Consider the following 15,548-nt stretch of genomic DNA (forward strand, 5'->3'; position numbering starts at 1 on the left):
TCTAAGACTATATGTTAATATTTTATTAAATGTTTGACATCTAGCAGCCGACTGTTAATAATTATTAATGTGCACTAGTGGTTTCGTTAAGCAAAAACAAACTTCCATTTGCTAACACTTGAGTATCAATATCCACCTGATCTTGCTGCAAGTGACAGAATGGCAAAAACTGGTCTGACATACATTATTTACCATCATAATACACCAGATATAAAACAGGGCCACTTTCAGAAGTAAGTTGCAATAACCTTTACCATCAATGTCTTGTGCAGAAAAGAAAACTGATGGTAGCTTTGGATATTTTCCATTAGTATCAAAATTTTATTGACATTATTTGAGCTTTTGGAAGATCAGCTGAAATGATGACATATTTGAGGAGCTACTTCCTCTAGGAGTGAGGTGCAGGTACATTATATATACTACTCAAAAGAATTTAAGGGTCAAAAATTTATAACCAAATAAGTTTCAGAGTGTATTAGATTGATGATGTAAACTACACCAAAAATTTAATTTATTGTTCCATATTTACAAAAAACACACAAATAAACGTCACTGTATACAAGAAAGTCACATGACATGCTGTCAAAGTTGAAGGTTGTCAAACATGGATTTTACATATTAGAACATTCGTTTAATAGTGTGTGAATCCACCCCTGGCGCGAATACACTCAACACATCGTTGCCTCATGCTGTTGATCAGACATCTGAAGAACTCTTGGGGAATGGCCTGCCACTCTGCCATAAGAAGTTGACCCAGATCATGAAGGTTGGCCGGAGGGGCATGGTTATCCCGAACTCTCCTGCCTAATTCGTCCCAGGCGTTCTCTATTGGGGCCAAGTCAGGCGAATATGCTGGCCAATCCATCCTGGCGATACCATGTTGTCTGAGAAAGTCCATTACCACCCTGGCGCGGTGGGGTCTGGCATTGTCATCCTGCAGAACTGCCCCGCCGCCAATCTGCTGAAGGCCTGGGAGAACCAACGGCCGGATAATCTCATTCAGATAGCGGATTCCATTCAGATTGCCATCCACCACATAGAGGGGGGTCCTGTGGTGGATAGAGATGACGCCCCACACCATGACGCTGCCACCACTGAACCGGTGACGTTGTCTAACGTTAACGTCAGCGAAGCGCTCCCCAGGACGTCTGTAGACACGAACCCGACCGTCGTTGAACTGGAGACTAAACCTGGACTCATCAGTGAACATCACTCGACCCCACTGAACACGTTGCCACCGCAGATGAAGCGTGCACCAGTGACGTCTGGCCGTTCTGTGACGTGGTAGGAGTGGTGGTCGAACAGCCTGGCGACGGCAGCGTAGATTATTGGCTCTCAGACGATTGCGTATGGTTTGATCAGACACTCGAGTTCCAGTCGCAGTCCGCAGATTGTCACGTAATCGGCGTGCAGTGGTTGTGCGTTGACGTAGAGCCATATTGGTGATGTAGCGGTCCTCTCTATTTGTAGTGCTTCGGGGTCTTCCCGAACGTGGACGATTTCGAACAGAATTCGTTGCTTGGTACCGTTGCCACAGTCGGCCAACGACACTCTGACTGACACCAAGTCTCAGAGCAACATTTCTTTGCGTATTGCCATCCTGAAGCCAAGCAATAGCCCTTCCTCAATCTTCGATAGTCAGTTGATGTCGTACCATTGTCGAATTTGGAGTGTGCACCGTACACGAACGCAAGCTCCAATTATACGGAAATTCAGCATTGGGAACATGGAATACACATGCAAAGCGTGCAAATGAAGCGCTTTGTGAAAAAGCAAGTTATGGGCACTTAGCAGACCTTTCGCTTTCGCCCTAATTTACATGCAAATGTAAGCATGTTTTCGCCATTAGAACTAGTCGACAGTGTCAATGACAGTGGATTTTAATTCATTTATGGGTTGCTTAGACCCACTTTCGTCAAAATGGAACAATACCATGCGTGACATTATGGTCTAGCTAATATAATTGACATTCAGAAAATAATGTCGAAAATATCGTCTGACCCTTAAATTCTTTTGAGTAGTATATATAGTTTTACCCTGAAATAATGGTACAATCACCAAGTCTTTTTCTTTTAATAAATTACTTTCAAAGATATCATAAAAAATTGATATTTTGGATAATGGTGGTAGGCAGCCATCTTGAAAAAACCCTAATCTGTGTCTTAGGTTGGGCACCTCCCTGCAGAAGAATGTTTTTATATGGCCTAACTAACACCTGTACCAAGTTTGGTGCTTTCATCCGGTGTGTCACGATTGCGACTACATTTGGAGCCAAGACACGGGAATATGGCGCCAACATGCAAAATCAAGCATAGTTTTTTGTTTACAATTTCAGAAATTTTTCCATCAGCTATCAACTGCATGTTTACAATAGAATGGAAAATGTTACCAAGTGATCCTTTATATCCAGACAAGACAGCACACACCAAAACCTTTGATTTACCAGTCGTGTGGGAGTGGCAGGAATTGGCAAAAGCCCAATGGGAGGTTCGATCCTGTGACCCCAGAACTTGGGCATACACTCTACCACTGAGAAAGATCCCACCCCTTTCCATATTTCACTGACCTGGAATTTGGGCACACACTCTACCACTGAGAAAGATCCCACCCCTTTCCATATTTCACTGACCTGCAACTTGGGCACACACTCTACCACTGAGAAAGATCCCACCCCTTTCCATATTTCACTGACCTGGAACTTGGGCACACACTCTACCACTGAGAAAGATCCCACCCCTTTCCATATTTCACTGACCTGGAACTTGGGCACACACTCTACAACTGAGAAAGATCCCACCCCTTTCCATATTTCACTGACCTGCAACTTGGGCACACACTCTACAACTGAGAAAGATCCCACCCCTTTCCATATTTCACTGACCTGCAACTTGGGCACACACTCTATCACTGAGAAAGATCCCACCCCTTTCCATATTTCACTGACCTGCAACTTGGGCACACACTCTACCACTGAGAAAGATCCCACCCCTTTCCATATTTCACTGACCTGGAACTTGGGCACACACTCTACAACTGAGAAAGATCCCACCCCTTTCCATATTTCACTGACCTGGAACTTGGGCACACACTCTACCACTGAGAAAGATCCCACCCCTTTCCATATTTCACTGACCTGGAACTTGGGCACACACTCTACCACTGAGAAAGATCCCACCCCTTTCCATATTTCACTGACCTGGAACTTGGGCACACACTCTACCACTGAGAAAGATCCCACCCCTTTTCATATTTCACTGACCTGGAATGAAGGAAACATTTTTCAATCACCTTATCCTGTGACCCCAGAACTTGGGCACACACTCTACCACTGAGAAAGATCCCACCCCTTTTCATATTTCACTGACCTGGAAGGAAGGAAACATTTTTCAATCACCTTATCAAAGTATGTGCCTTTCAGTGATTTATTACACGGATTATATGCCATAAACACTTTTTAATTAATGGCAAATGACGAAATTTGGCCACTATTTTGAACAAATTACAATTCAAGATATAAAATGTGGCCGTCAACAAAAAATTCCACTGGATTCGTGTTCAGTGACCCAAATGGCCATAGAAAATACTAGGCATAAAAATTCAACCTGTATTTGCCCAAGCCTAATATATATATAATACATACACACGCACACAGACACATACATAGCAGAATCTAGTTGGGTCAAACTCGGAAGGGTCGAAAGATACTGCAACTCTCGAACCAAAAATGAAATCCCGAGTTACATGTACACGATGTTAACCGAATGGTTGGGTCAAACTACCCGATGGGTCTGGCTGTAGTACTGGTCCAAACAGGTGGTTCATTAACCGATTCACTCCGGCTGTCTCTTGCACTATACACCAATGTCCCAAAAGGTCAATGCACAATATTACAAAATAACATGGGCAAAATACAACCAGAAGGCTTACCATTAAACATACATGTATCCTCGTTTAATCGAAAACCGTACGACTAAGAGGAAATGGCTGGTGCGCATGCTCAGTCATGTCAGGCTATCAATTTAACGACATTAATGTTTACCTTGTTCAATTTAGAAATAAAATGTATACAAAGGTAAGTATATAATCACATGTTATTTCTGTTCCATCAACAATGGCACCAGGTGGTAAGAAAACGTCATTTTAAAATGATTATCGAAAACCGTACTAGGACGTTATCAATGTAATGGCAACAACACAAAATCGTCTTTTCCTCCGCGAAAAGTCATGTGACAATCACGTGACCTGAAAGTGGCTATCCGGAAGTGACCAGTCATTACTCAATCGGCAGTGCTAGCAGACGTGTTTGATTGTGTGTGGATTCCGTCGGGCACCTGTTGCTGTTTAGGCATGCATTTGCATTGCATTTAATAAGATTAAAGGTTACAAATTAACTTGCATAATACATTTCATTGTGCATAAAACTTATTCTTACTTGTTTTTTCGCATTTTTAAGGAAATTTGTTTTAAGTGTACGTCCTTGACAAGACGTTGTTGTCGTGCCAACGATCGAACATGCACAGACATTACAAAATACCAAGAAGTAAAATAATACAGTTTTCGATTTCGTACGGTTTTCGACAATTGGCGATATATATTTTAATTCTTCCCCAATTCCTAAAAGTGAATACGTGAACCACAACATATGTTACAATTAGGAACCATAGTGGACCATGATGAATGAACTCTCACCCGGAAGTGGTCTGTGTAGGGAGACCCTATGGGCGTCTTAGCTCAGAACAGGGGAGATAATAAAACAGGTGGCGCGTCACTCGTCAGGGTCCAACAAACTCGGACAATAGCTGTATTTTTTCATTGCTTTGTCATTCTTTGTTATACCACGATCATAACGGACCAAAACCTTATCGGCTCTGTACATGACGTTCCTATACAGCACGGTTCTGCACAGGACGGTCTATAGTATACGCTGCAGTGAGCGGTTACCAGTTGACGTTTGTCTACAGGTGTACTGAGATATCGGGGGGGGGGGGGGGGGGGGGGGGGGGGGGAAAAAGAGAGGGGGGGGTCAGTAAAATCAGTAATAATAAAGAAAATATATGTATATTGTGGATAATAGTATTAAAAAATATATATAGTGATGACGGCTCTGTACAGGACGTTCCTACACAGGGCGGTCTAGTATTTTATATACTAAGATATGGTGGAAAACACACTAACAGTAAAGGAAATAAATATATATTTTGTATTGTTCCTACACAGGGCGGTCTAGTATTTTATATACTTCGATATGGTGGAAAACACATTAACAGTAAAGGGAATAAATATATATTTTGTATATAAAGAAAATATATGTATAATTTGGATAATATTCGAAAAAAAAGAATAATATATATTTAACGTGTGCGTTTTAAAAAATATATATAATGATGATGGCTCTGTACAGGACGTTCCTACACAGCATGGTTCTGCACAGGACGTTCTATAGTATACACTGCAGTGAATGGTTACCAGTTGTTACCAGTTGACGTTTGTCTACATGTGTACTGAGATATGAGGGTGGAAGTCAGTAATAATAAAGAAAATATATGAAATTTTTTATAAACAATAAAGTTGAGAAAAGTAAGTATCTAAATACAAAACTTTACAAACCCCTAAATCCATTAAATTTACTAAGTCGTTTTTGTTTATTCCTTAAAATTACCGATATCGGATCCACATGACTCGTAGAAATTGACTTAAAATGGAGAAAGACGAATTAACTTTCGGTGCGTGTCACATGACCTCACACGTGCCAGATCAACAAGGCCAAAGAATTTATGATTTTTAGGACCCCTGTTGCTAGAATTTGTTTTCAATTATTATATTCGATCTGCAAAAGGTATGCTACATTTTTGTGCCTCTATTGTAGTGAATAGTATTCATAATATATTCATAACAGTTGTAAATAATTTTGAGTATATACATTTTTTTAATTTAGAATCAATTCATTAAAAAAATTATATTTTACAAACTATGCGCAGGTATGGACGTAATGCCTATCAGTATTGACATCAAGTGATAAATTAATTTATCCTTAAAAAAAAAATTGAATAAATTAAGTGTTCGGCAACTGTATATATTTTTTCATATAGAAACGTTGCACTTTTTCCTGTTTACTGTAGGGTGTTTCACTTTTGTTTACAAGAATGGATTTGTTTTACATCCAAATTGTTGATTTTTTACGTTAAATGATTAAAATCTATTTTGTTTCACGTATCGTAGCTGAAAAATGTTGAATAATATTTCCGTAAATATCGTATTCGTGTTTTTGTTGTTAGGGGAACGCAGTTTGGGACGTCGATGGTATAACGTGTGCGTGTGTAGTATTAAAAAATATATATATATAGTGATGACGGCTCTATACAGGACGTTCCTACACAGGGTGGTCTAGTATTTTATATACTTAGATATGATGGAAAAGACATTAACAGTAAAAGTAATAACTATATATTTTGTATAATACTCAATGCGTTCGTGTTGACACTGTATAAAAACGTTGGCATGGGTACACTTTGCCGCATAAAAACGCATTCTGATATTTAAAATATTACTTTACTGTTAAAACAAACTGATACGTAATTTCAAGTCACTCAGTTGGTCGCTTATAACCTGAAGCCAGTCAGAGACAAACCAGGTTTCTGGGACCCTGTCGATCGTCGCGCCATCTGGAATAGAGTTATCTCCACCTGTTTCAGCTAAGACGCTCATTTGATACATATGGGACTCAGTCTGTTTAGGTTATGTCACCTTGTCATAAGTGCTAACTGGCGCTCGATATAACTGGATAACCCAAGTTATTAGGCACTGTAAAATATGTTTGATTATCACACTTCTTACCATTAAATGATACATTACTACGCTACCTCGGAAGTTATGGTCAGTAACTTTGTAAACTGAATATAGTGGTAATTTATCACATTACGTTTTCTTTACATTCCAAAATTAATTCTGATACTGCAGTTAAATATGCTTGGTCATATCGTTTGTATCTTAGAAAACCTTCCCAAAAATAAGTTTTTTTCTTTCTTTTATACATTTTTATGTGGCATCTGTATCAAAAATACATGGAATCCTGGAAGCACTTTGAGGGGTGTTTTTGATGGAATTAAAACTTGCTTAACACACCATGCATTAGCTTTAAGAATGCTTCTCAAGAAAGTGTTGTCTCGTTTCAACACAACAAAAATCTACTTGAAACAGAAAGACCCTGCAGAAAACTAGTTAGCTTAGCAGTAGACAGGAGGAAAGCCACACACACATACATGCACACACACACACAGTAATTTAGTGTTGCTTCAAGTAATCACTTGTGATTAATGCAAATTTTAAAGAAAACTACATAGCAAAATATGCTATCGTTCGAATATTAATCCATTTTAGTTGCACTAGTTGTTGTTAATTTAAAAACATCGTTAAGTTCCGACGTTAGGACACACGATGGACTGGAATGTAATATATTATATTAACAATGTGCATCTGAGGTCTAAACATATCATTTTTAATTTTAAAATTTTTTAAATATTAAATACTTGAATGAACTCTCACCGGAAGTGATCTGTGTAGGGAGAACCTATTCGTTACATGTGGGACTCAGTCTGTTTAGGTTATTTCACCTTGTCATAAGCACTCGCTGGCGCTCGATATAACTGGATAACCCAAGTTATTAGGCACTGTAAACACGCACACACACACACACACACACACACACACACACACACACACACACAGACAGACAGACACACTTTTTAGACATTCCATACACATGCGGGACAGAATAACTATTTTTCAAAAACGTTTTCTAGGATTCTAATGAGGTGACCATTTGTTGACTTAGTTAAAGTACTGATTCTAAATAAAATAACAATGATTTAAAATGATATGATATGCCGTGTATTTCAAAGAGGAATAACCAGTTTATAACAATTCTAATTTACTCACACGAGCTGCACTTGTGAGCTGCACTTGTTAACCGTGACAATGATGTGCTATCATTTTCACAATCATCAATTTCAACAACTATGAAGGGATGTTTATGTTGCTAATGTCTAAATATAAAACAAAACCAAGTTGAGTAAGAAACCAAAAGTGGTAGATGGACCCAAATTGAGCGTATATAATAAAAGTAGGGGAAAACATTCAAATGTGGCAGGGGTAGCATTAAGGATTTCTTTCTCCGGAGTCCATTTTTTTCCAGTGGACTCATTTGCTCCTGAATTGGCTCCATTCTCAAAATCCATGAGTCCATATTTTTTTTCCTCAGAAATAACAGCTTAAGAACACGTTTCCATAGCTTCAGTCAAGACGGACAACATCAGTTGTATTTAACAGTTGTGTAGTCAACAAAATTGATTCCATCATGTACCAGTTGACATGAACAAATAATAAAAGAAAATTTACTGTCTGAACTGGGGTTCGATCCAGCAACCCACGACACCTCCTAACTCAGCAATCGAAGAAAGGAAGGAAATGTTTTTATTTAACGACGCACTCAACACATTTTATTTACAGTTATATGACATCAGACATATGGTTAAGAACCACACAGATATTGAGAGAGGAAACCCGCTGTCGCCACTTCAAGGACTACTCTTTTCGATTAGCAGCAAGGGATATTTTATATGCACCATCCCACATACAGGGCAGTACATACCACAGACTTTGATATACCAGTCATGTTGCATTGGCTGGAACGAGAAACAGCCTAATGGGCCCACAGACAAGGATCGATCCCAGACCGACCGCGCATCGAGCAAGCGCTTTATACCACACTGCTACGTCCAGCAATTCAGCAAATGAACCTTGCTCCAGGTCCCTTTACACCTGCTGGGAAGTCAATACTCAAAATGTCTGAGTAATGACCTGGGAGCGTGGTAATGGTTTTTCCTGTAAATGGATATATGACTGGCACACAGGTGCATAATTACTATAGTTTGACTAGTTACGGTATTTTAACGGAAACTTTCGCCTACGTCTCAGTTAAGTGAGAAATTTCTTTTCTTTGGAACTACGTTGGTCAGATTTCTGATTTTAGATGGGAAAGTCTACTTAACCTTCTGACTACTGCAGGCGAGATATCTCACCCGATATTGCCCGAAATGTGGTCAATAATTGTTTTATTACATAATGTCATCCATAAGACTCATACATTCCTGCTTTGTTTATCAGAATCGAAATACGCTAACGCTTATAATTTCCCTCAATGTGTTAAAACATGGGATTTAGTGACGACACAGAATCCTATTACGTTGTATGACATGCAGATTAATATGGAAATAAACAGTTGAAACATTACCAAGACAAAAATCAAATTTGAGACATTATAACCAGGAAGAGTTTCAAAATCATATTAACAGCAAAATAAAACACAAAATGTGATAAATCTGAACATACAATTAATACTGAAGAGTTACCGATTACCTCCATATGCATTTTTTTGTTATTTGTAATATAGATTCCAACTGCATTTTGATGCATCATGTACGTTTCTAAATCTGAGAGATATTCCTTACACAATTTGACGATTACCGACCTTGTTTCTGTCGTATTTGCGGAATTAAACTCAGTATTGACTCAAGATGTTATCTTTTTGTTGAAGGACAGCAAAGAGTTTTGTCACAAGTTTGTGCTTGTTTAGATTAGAATTAGCAGTTGACTTGCATTATGTAACCTACTCATTAATTGGATATAATTATGTCTCATCTTTATTTTCATTTGTCAGGGCATTATCACTTTTGATGGACCAGTGGGACCATCTCTCAGGGCAATATCATTAGTTATGGAAGGTCATGTGACTGGTTTTGGACCAATAAGAATACAGATATATTTTCATTGTTGACATTAAGCAATAATGTGCATTATATATCGTTGAATATGCATTGTTTTTGTTTGTAATAAATTTAGGGTACTTACAAATTAGTGCTATTATTAACTTGACATTATTTGTCATGTGGTGTTTGCTACTATAATGTGACACTATTTGCAATATTCTTGGAATGGCTATTTTTGACATTATTTAGAATATTCCTAGTTTATTAGTTTTTGAATATTCCTATTTTACCAAACTTTTAATCACTTATGACTTGATTACCACAATTGGTTTATACAACATTAAATTACTCACCAGAATGCTTTTCTTTGAACTCTCTTTTGAATATCTGTGCTTGATGTGAGCTGTTATCTCTTTGCTCAAATGATGAAACATAAGTATGTTCTCACAAAGAACCCGTATGACCATTGTTGTCATTTCAGATCTCAAATCCACTTCCTCCATATCGGTGGGCAAGTATGAAGTCAGTGGAATGTTGAGAATGTCTTGTGGCAATGGCTTGTCATATGAAAGAAAGAAAGAAATGTTTTATTTAATGATGCACTCAACACATTTTATTTACAGTTATATGGCATAAGACATATGGGTAAGGACCACACAGATTGAGAGAGGAAACCCACTGTCGCCACTTCATGGGCTACTCTTTTCAATTAGCAGCAAGGGATCTTGTCATATGAGAGACGCAGCGTTGGCACTCTGTCTAAAGCTGCACAACCTTGTACCATGGTGTACATCTTGTTGTGCTTCTCTCTCGTTTGATGTCTTGTCGTCACTTTTTGATTTACATTGTCGAAACACAAGGAATAAGCAATTGCACCTGTAGTCCAAGAGAATGTCAACAAAAGTGAAACATATATACGAGTGATGCCATTACAATGAAATCTCACTCTCAGACTGGCCTTGGTGGCCTAGTGGTTAGGCCATCGGTCTACAGGCTGGTAGGTACTGGGTTCGGATCCCAGTCGAGGCATGGGATTTTTAATCCAGATACCGACTCCAAACCCTGAGTGAGTGCTCCGCAAGGCTCAATGGGTAGGTGTAAACCACTTGCACCGACCAGTGATCCATAACTGGTTCAACAAAGGCCATGGTTTGTGCTATCCTGCCTGTGGGAAGCGCAAATAAAAGATCCCTTTCTGCCTGTCGTAAAGGAGCAGCCTATGTGGCGACAGCGGGTTTCCTCTCAAAATATGTGGTCCTTAACCATATGTCTGACGCCATATAACCGTAAATAAAATGTGTTGAGTGCGTCGTTAAATAAAACATTTCTTTCTCTGCGCTAAATTTTCAGTGGGTATCTTTTTCGCAAAAAAGTTAGGTCCGACACCGTTTTTGAAATGGTCAGAACAATTTCTCGCTGTTGGTTTCCAGTATTTCCGGCTTATAGCTATAATCCAGGCCCTTCTAGATTCTTTTTCTTTTGGCAGTTTGTGCAAAGTAACTTTTTTGTTAAATTTGCCGATCTTACCCCTGAAAATTATGACAATTTGTCATGCAACAATAATATTTCCCCATGTTCTGACGTTTACGGATTGGACCGGAAATATAAAATACCTACCCACAAGGGACATAACTCGCAAATAGCACAATTACGAAAATCGGGAAAGTAGCAGACGACAATTTGTAGTACATTTCCGTGAATGGGTGTTTTCCCATTCATGTGACATCAAATTCTCATGAGATTCTCGCGTTATCTGTCATGGCTGCCAAAGAACCTTTTTTTTTTAGTTGATATTTGTTAATTTGGGATTTATTTATTACATTTGCAAAAATAAAAAAATAAAAAAATAATAAAACGTGCCAACAATATCAAATAAGTGTTTTCAATAAGATGTAATTGAATTCTTTACAGAACACTGAATTTTTGTTTGCTACAATCGGGTCAGGTCAGGTCAGAGAGTTTAACGTGCACATTCAGAACAAACTGTTGTAGCGCACGCCTGCCCTGGGCGCAGGTGTCGGCCTCAGCCGGTTCCTCCATCCAGGACAGGAAAGGGGCGGGGAGGGTGAAGGGTGAACCGCCTGCACTGTCAGGTGCAAGCTAGGGAGCATCTGCAGTCCGACCGTGATCGGTAACAGGCGGAGGGGTGGTTTGGTGCTATGGAATTTTGAGTCCCGAAGTATGAGTCCAAAGAGAAATGGTGCGCATTTATGAGAAGGAAATTAGGCGCATTTTTGAACGGTCTGCCGATATAGTAAAGAAGGGAGCTACGTATACAGTTTTGGAATTTATTAAGCCGAGAGTAGCTCGTTACGGGGACCTAGATGGCGTTGAAATGTCTCCCTAGGTTGCCCATAGGCAGCGGTTGCAAAATGAAGTACTAGAAGGCGTTGGAACTGTCAGAGTAAGAGTTGGGGGGGGGGGGGGGTATCGAGAGCTACAGGCACTCAGTAGTGGGGGGCACGGGGGGGGGGGGGGGGCTCTATGGGCCGGAATCAGTTACCCCAGAAGTGTGCAATGTAGTCCACTAGTAATGCATATAGTTGGCGTAATAGTTGGCCCAAGATTGGAAGTATGACTCACATTTCTATCCTTGAATGTGATTGGTCAGTTACAAGCGTTCCATGTACATGGCGTTCTAGCTTTATTTTTTTTAATTCACTTGCCGTGGGACCAGTGGATTTGAAAATTTACTGTTAATGGTGAAAAATTCACTTGCCCAATTTTAACTGTTTATAAAACAAAAAAACCCATTAAATTGAAATAATTAACTTTTTAATATACATTTTACTAAGATCATGTTAAATCAATTTGTCAATTTACACAACATGCTTATTGGGCATATTTTATGGTATGTTTAGAAAAACATGCAAAAAAAAAATCATCACTTTAGAATAAAGTTACTTATTAATATTTAAAAATAAAAACTATCCATGTTACCTATTAGAACAATTAACGGCATTAAAAACAAATTAAAGGGACATTCCTGAGTTTGCTCCATTGTAAGATGTTTCCGACTAATAAAATATTTCTACGATTAAACTTATATATTAAATATATTTTCTTGTTTAGGATATCAGTGTCTGTATATTCAATGTGTTTATGGTCGTCTTAATATTTCTAAGAAGCCCAAACTGGATTTTGTCTTCAAATAATTTCGTACGTACGAAAAAACAATATTTTAGGAAATAAAATGAAATTTAACCTAGTACCAATCTTAGAACGATAAGACGTACCTTTAATATACAGCCACTAATATTTTATGCAGAAAAATATATTTGATATGCAATTACAATCGTTAAAAAGTATATGTTAGTCGATAACATCTTAAAAATTGCAGCAAACTCAGGAATGTCCCTTTAATATTGTATCTCTTTTAAATGTGTATATATTTATTTACTTATAAATGTGAATTCCTCTCCCACCCACTCCACCCCCCACCCCACCCCCACCCCCCCAAAAAAAAACCCCACACAACCCCAACAACAACAAACCCCTCAAAAAAGAAACAAACCTTTATTAGCATAAACTGTACATGTATTATAGGTTAAGACATACAATTCCACCCCACCCACACCACACCAAATTAGTAATTTTTCTATCTAGATACTTAGTTAAATTTATCTATTCCATGATATTATGTATTTAATTATATTTATTATTATTATTTTTATTTTTTTTCAATTTATTTGATATTTTATAAATTAAATTAATAATTTCCAATTTTCAAGTTTTGCAAACGTAAATGGTGGCTTGCAACCTTTAAACTAATAAAAAATACTGGTTACCGTTTGGCACTCTATTAATATTAGTATTAGAGGAACAAATATTTGGGAGAAAAACAACAAAATGGCGGCGATACGATGAACAGGTTTTTTTTCAATGTTTACATTTTATAACTTGAATAAAATTACATTCGGTAGGTATATTGATGTCGTGCACGAGTCAAAGATTACTGGTGATCAACCATTTGTCAGTGAAATATTGCATGTGACAGCAAATCGAAAAAAGTGACTTTTAGATGTTTCTTTTGTTTCTGGATTCTGAGCAACTGTGGTGAAAATAGACGTCGGAAATGAGGGTAGTAAACGTCGCATGCAGTAGTACCCAGGCCTGTTGGGCCCCATGACCTACTTTCCGTGACCTTGACCTACTTTCCGTGACCTTGATTACATCACGTGACCTCGTCCTACTGACCCAGCCCCTGACCTACTTAGACCGGCCCATGACCTACTTAGACCGGCCCCTGACCTACTTAGACCGGCCCTGACCTACTTAGGCCGGCCCCTGACCTACTTAGACCGGCCCCTGACCTACTTAGACCGACCCCTGACCTACTTAGACTGGCACGAAGAGTATAAAAAGGCTAGATCCGGTTTCATTATCATTCGCTCGCCGAAAACTATTATTATTGGATCTACTACGTCATTGTTATTCGTTTGTGATATTTCGTCATTGTTAGAAGAAGATTCATTTGGATCATTGTGAGAGATTTTGTCACTGTTAGAAATCGACTGGATCAAGACTTGAAAATTGTAAGTTAATTTTCTTATTCTGATTTAGTTTGAAGAACTATGTGTTTACGGTGGTGGACAACGTTTAACAAATGGTACTTTTTGAAAATCGTTCTTTCTTCAAATAAATAACAAATTGACATTGAAAGTGTTCTAAACACGGAAGCAGTTGTTCTTGTATGCAACGTCATTCAATGACTGACGTCATTCAAAAAATGATAGACAGAAAATAAATACTCTCACCCTGTTGAGTCGTTGTCTTTATTAAGTCGTGTCATTTCACCTTTTTTAAAAATAAACCCTACCGTTTGTTTACGTTCACAGTAAGAAGTGTCGTCTGAATGTTTATTTTTACGCATTAGTGAGTGACACGTCAATCGTTTTTTCATGCAAGCAAATAAGGGCGCTAACTAAACGTAAACTAAGATCAATACAGTTTTAAAAATATGGATATTACTACAATATATATATATATATAATGAGTATTATATTTGAATAAATATTTTTAAATCATACACTTATTTCCTGAAAAAAATATGTGTTTAATCTAGAGCGTTGTCCTTGTCGGCACAAATAATACGTTGACAGGATAGCGGGCGAATCGTAGATCACGTAAAGGTGGTTCAGTCGAATTGTTAATAACAGATATATGCGAATGTGCCCTGATTATTGTCACTGACAAGGCATCATACCCATAGACCTGTTATTTTTTTTATTTTTTTTTATAGTTTTTATTTTATTTTTTGCATTTGTAAAATTAAATTGTTTAGGTCTTCAATCAGTTCTCTTCTGTCTCTGGAAAAAGAAATAGTTTTTCAAATTTGATGCTCTCAAAAAAGTTAATATAAATGTTAGCTTAATATATATGTAATAATTACACGATTTTCAGTTTAATACCATGTTATAAAATCATGTCTAGACATTGTAGTGGTATAGAGAGAACATGTCCTCACCCACTCCGACTACTTCTGACGTACCTATAACAAATATCATCCTCTGGACCTTAATTATATGAAAGACAACAAAAATAAAACAGCACGGTTTTACAAGAACCGTCAGGTAGTGTTTTTTTTTAGTAAACATACTTACATATCCCGTTTTTTTGGCAGGGTTTAAAAGATCCCTCAGTGTAGGGTATGTCGTAGTAGTAGTAGTGAGGGTGGCGGCGGCAGTTGGTGTGGTGGAGGCGGCGGTGGTGGTGGTGGCTGCTGCTGCGGTGGTGGTGGCGGTGGTGGTGGTGGTGGTGGCCGCCACATTAGAATAAAATTCG

At 38.2% G+C, this 15,548-nt stretch overlaps 1 long non-coding RNA gene across 1 annotated transcript; it reads right to left on the reverse strand.

Moving 5' to 3' along the window:
* Window positions 1-3,259: 3,259 nt before the first annotated feature.
* On the reverse strand, window positions 3,260-11,373 carry LOC121366636. Its single transcript, XR_005957188.1, has 3 exons — window positions 11,292-11,373; window positions 10,118-10,321; window positions 3,260-3,365 (listed from the first exon to the last, which is right to left on the reverse strand). It is a non-coding gene; the product is annotated as an uncharacterized LOC121366636 (long non-coding RNA).
* Window positions 11,374-15,548: the final 4,175 nt, after the last annotated feature.

The sequence above is a fragment of the Gigantopelta aegis genome, unplaced genomic scaffold (assembly GCF_016097555.1).
Source record: "Gigantopelta aegis isolate Gae_Host unplaced genomic scaffold, Gae_host_genome ctg6457_pilon_pilon:::debris, whole genome shotgun sequence".
Classification (NCBI taxonomy): Eukaryota; Metazoa; Mollusca; class Gastropoda; order Neomphalida; family Peltospiridae; genus Gigantopelta; species Gigantopelta aegis.